Source organism: Arachis hypogaea, chromosome 5 (assembly GCF_003086295.3).
Source record: "Arachis hypogaea cultivar Tifrunner chromosome 5, arahy.Tifrunner.gnm2.J5K5, whole genome shotgun sequence".
NCBI classification, from domain to species: domain Eukaryota; kingdom Viridiplantae; phylum Streptophyta; class Magnoliopsida; order Fabales; family Fabaceae; genus Arachis; species Arachis hypogaea.
In genome coordinates, this window is record NC_092040.1 from 104,395,253 (window position 1) to 104,399,750 (window position 4,498).

At 29.7% G+C, this 4,498-nt stretch overlaps 1 long non-coding RNA gene across 1 annotated transcript; it reads left to right on the plus strand.

Annotated features, from left to right (window-relative positions):
* Positions 1–1,407: 1,407 nt before the first annotated feature.
* On the plus strand, positions 1,408–3,614 carry LOC114927768 (uncharacterized). Its single transcript, XR_003818885.2, has 2 exons — positions 1,408–2,086; positions 3,351–3,614. It is a non-coding gene; the product is annotated as an uncharacterized lncRNA (long non-coding RNA).
* Positions 3,615–4,498: the final 884 nt, after the last annotated feature.

Sequence of the window (4,498 nt, forward strand, 5' to 3'; positions counted from 1 at the left end):
GAATACATAATACTAGGGTTTAAAACTATATAAATTTATAATACATATAATACTCATGACAATTGTATCTAATAATAATAATAATAATAATAATAATAATAATAATAATAATAATAATATAAATTTGATTAAATTTAAATTTTTATAAAATTAGTTCAATTACTGATAATAAAAATAATTTTCTAAAAATAAGAAATTCTAATTTTATAAAATAAATTATAACTTATTTATATTTATATTTTTAAAACTGAAGGTCGCTACATTTCTCCTCCTGCATTGCTGTCAGTCTTGCACACCTTCATATCATGACCAAACTTGAGACAGGAGCCACAAATAAGATGAAGACTTTCATATTCAACCTCATATTTAACACCTTCAACAAGAATCTTCTTAGTCATTGGCAATCCTAAATCTATCTAAGCATAGGCTCGAGCATATCGTCCTCTTTAAGCTAATTTTGTTGCCAAATCAACCTTAACGGGAATGCCAACTACAGCCGCAACACGGAGCATTGCATCTTCTTGGTAGCACTAAATTGGTAATCCAAAAATTCTAATCCACACTAAAGTTGTTCCAAAACAGTTTTTACTTTATCTAAACTCTTGATCCCAAGGCTTCACAGCCACATAATTTCTCTCAATCATCCATGGACCTCCTAAGAGAATTTTTTCTCGCTCCTCAACCACATCAAACTTCACAAGAAAGTAGTCAAATCCCACGTCCAATAAATTAAAATCTTCCTTAATCCGCCATACCGTTCGGAGTATATGAGACAATGCAATGTAGCTATAATGTTTACCTAGCACCATAATATCTTTATAAAGTTCTGCCAAACAATTCTTAGCTTATTGGGTAAACGTGACACTCGGTGGCAAGAGATCTCCTTGCTTCCCAGAAACTACCGCAATGTTATCTTTCGACAAAATTTCAACTAGTGAAAAAGCTTTAGCAATCTTGAAACCTACAACTTTGTCCCTCAAAGAAACCTTCAAAGGTTTAGAAACCCCTCCCGGAATATGATCCTCCTTTTTCCCTGATGCAAGCCCTCCCCGCTCTCCCCCTTATTTCTTCCGCCGACATTATCGACTATTTTACCGTATTTCACCCTCAAAATCTCTTTTCCGCTCACTTCACCGTTCATCTTCAATTTTCAAAATTGTGTTAATTAGTGTTTAAAACTTCAAATATACTTATTAATATTAATTTAGTAAATATTTTAAGAATAAATAATAATTTAGTTAATATTAACATAAAATACAAATTTTTTAATTTAAAAATAAATTATTGTGAAAAAGTAATAAGACCATTAGAATAATAATAATACCTATAACCTCATGCATGATGCATGAATTAGAAAGTAATGATTGCAAACGACCGAAGATCAATAATTCAATTTGACTCTGATTCTTTTAGTCTTTTTTCAAATAATTTTTTATTTTTATATTTTTATTTTTATTTATATTATGTATTTCTATTTTAGAATAAAAACCAAACAAAACTTAAAAATGACTATATGAACGTTAATAGTGGGAATGTGGGATTTTTATTTCTTTCTCAAAGTTTCATTTAAGTTTTTTCTCATAATATATAAATTTAGGGGTGTCAAAAATCTTCAGAAGACGGAGATCTCTGCGGATACAGTTCCGAATGGAGATTTTTTCTGTGGAGATTTTTCTTACTTTATTATTAATACAGGATGTATTTTAATAATCTTACCCATTAAAATACCCTAAGTCCCCTAACACTATTATTAGTCTCTCATATTCTCATTCTTTCCTTCTCACTTTGCGCTGTCTACTACAGTACTACTATATTCACCGTCATCGGTCACCACTCCTACCACCGGCCACTCCTGCGCCACTCGCCACTACGTCGTTCTCTCTCTTCAGGCGCGGTGTCTTTTTCCTCTCCATTTCTGCATCTGCGTGTTTGCTTCCGCCTTTTTACTGCTCGCCGCGTTGCATCCCACTGCTCCATCATCTCTTCGATGCTCGCGTCTACTGGAGAGCATAGCTGCTGACGCTGAAATAGCCACCGGTTATCCCTCTTCTAGTCCTCTTCCTTCTTCCCATCAACTTGACTTCAAGTTAGATTTTCTCTCCTTCTATGTATCTGAAGCAATTAGACATATAGGGTTTATAATTATGAAATAGTTAGGGTTTGATTTTGTTAATTATAATTTCTGTGATTCTGAGTTGTTGGATTTGGTTAGGGTTTTGTGAATTTCTGGTTTTCTGCCTGTAGTTATTTTGGTTGTTTTGAGTTGATTATGTGATTCAATTTGAGTTGAAAACTTTAATTATGTAGTTTTAAGTTGTTGGGTTTGTTTACTGATCTTACTAATTTGAATTTGCTTGTTTTGATTTTGTTAATTTATTTTTTCTTGTACTGATTTTGTTAATTTATTTTTACTTGTACTGATTTTATTAATTTATTTCTGATTTTGTAATTTAATTTATTAATAATTCTGCTTGATGGATTTGTACCAGTTCTTCTTCCGCTTAATTTGACTTATTTCTTTCTGTTATCATCATTTTTAATGTATGTTGTCTGCTGTTGGAACAAACCATTTTTCTGCAACAAATAGAAAACTCTTTTTAAATGCAGTGTTTGTTTGCTTAAGCATTTTCCTTTCATTGTAACTCATATATTGGAATCAGACTTAATCAATTGGAAATGAAAATCATCGAGTTATATATATGGTGATCCAATCCATTATTCAATATTCCCAATGCAGTTATATATATATATATATATATATATATATATATATATATATATATATATATATATATATATATATATATATATATATATATATAAAACCTACTTTTCCTCAAATCAAGTTCTGTAGTCCACTGTTGTATGTAGTCCGATTTCATTAGCTAATCCATCAACTAGAATTCTTGACCCAGTTAATGATTTTGTTAATTTATTTTGACTATGCCACTTGTTTAGTTATTATTTCATCATCATCATCACAAACTTCATTCTACTATGTCACTTGTTTAGTTATTATTTCATCAGTTTTTTTTATTATATTCTATCTATCAGTCCTTAGCTATATTGTACAAATTATTATTATTTATAAATTTTTAATTTGATACTGTTTTGCTGATTTTGGTTTTCTATTCATTTAACTTGAATTTTGTCTTCTTCAACTGTTCTTTTGTTATTTCTTTTTTTATATATCTTTGTTTCTTGTTAATTTATTTCTAATTTTATAATTTAATTTATTAATAATTCAGAGTTAATTCTGAGCTGGGTTTAATTTATTTTGCCTTGTTTTAATTTATTGTTTATGTATTGATTTTTAATTTAGTATTTTTGTATTAAATCTTACTATTTAGGATGGATAACTTTAGTTCAACTCCTATTGAAAATAATAATGAGATAGAACCAACTCAAGATGATGAGGGTCAAGCAATTGAAGCACATGTTTAAGGAACACAAGAAGAAGGACAAAAAGAAACACAAGAAGGAGGACAAAAAACACATGTTTAAAATTTCATTTTATGGATTATGATTTTTTATTTTATATTTCTTGACTTGTAAGTTGTAATCTTGGATAAGATATGTATGTTTGTGTGTTGTAATAATGTTTTTTGATTTTTTTTATATTTTTTAAAATTTTTATTTTAATTTTCATATAAATGTTCAACATAAAGAGATGAGGAATGGAAACCCACGAGGAACACGGGGACGCGGAGAATGAAGATGGGGCCAATTATCTCTCCATGACGGGAATCGAGGCGAGGACAGGGACAAAATCTGAGGGCGGAGACGGGAGTAGGGAGGCATCCCCCGGCCCCCCCCCCCAAAGTCCCATTGACATCCCTGTATAATATATAGCTTCACATTGCAAACACTTTAGACTTTACTTCAACGTTTGCAATTCAATTAGAATTTTGGAGTTCTATTGGAAATTAATACTTTAAGTCTAATTTCCACCTCATAAAAATCCAGACAACACATTGCATATTGCATAATATTATGTATTTCTATGATTCCATTTTGAAAGTGTGCATCGCTTAATAGTAATAGAGTTTAATTATTGATTGGTAAATGTGATAATAAGATGTAGGTTTTATTTTTTTAAATAAATAATTTTAGTTTTGAATAAACAAATCTTTTTATTTTTAAACAAAAAGACAAAATTATAAATTAGTAAAACAATAAAATTAGATAACTCAGTAATTTTTTAACCAAACTCAATCTAATCTTATTGTACATGCAAACGTTGAAGTAAATTAGTGTTTTTTTTTTGCAAAAGAAGGCACGTTGTACATTGGAGAGTGAACAAGTGAAAATTAGTGTTTTTTTTAACATTAAGTGAAAATTAGTGTTGAGTTGGTTGGTTGCAATTGAAATGAATGAACATAGGGTTAGACATTATGTACCTAAATATTAGTCTAAAACCAAAAAAAAAAAAAAACACATAGGCAGGTTAAAAAAAAAAGGTTCACGAGTTAGGGTAGCGTGGGTTAGGCAGATTTTT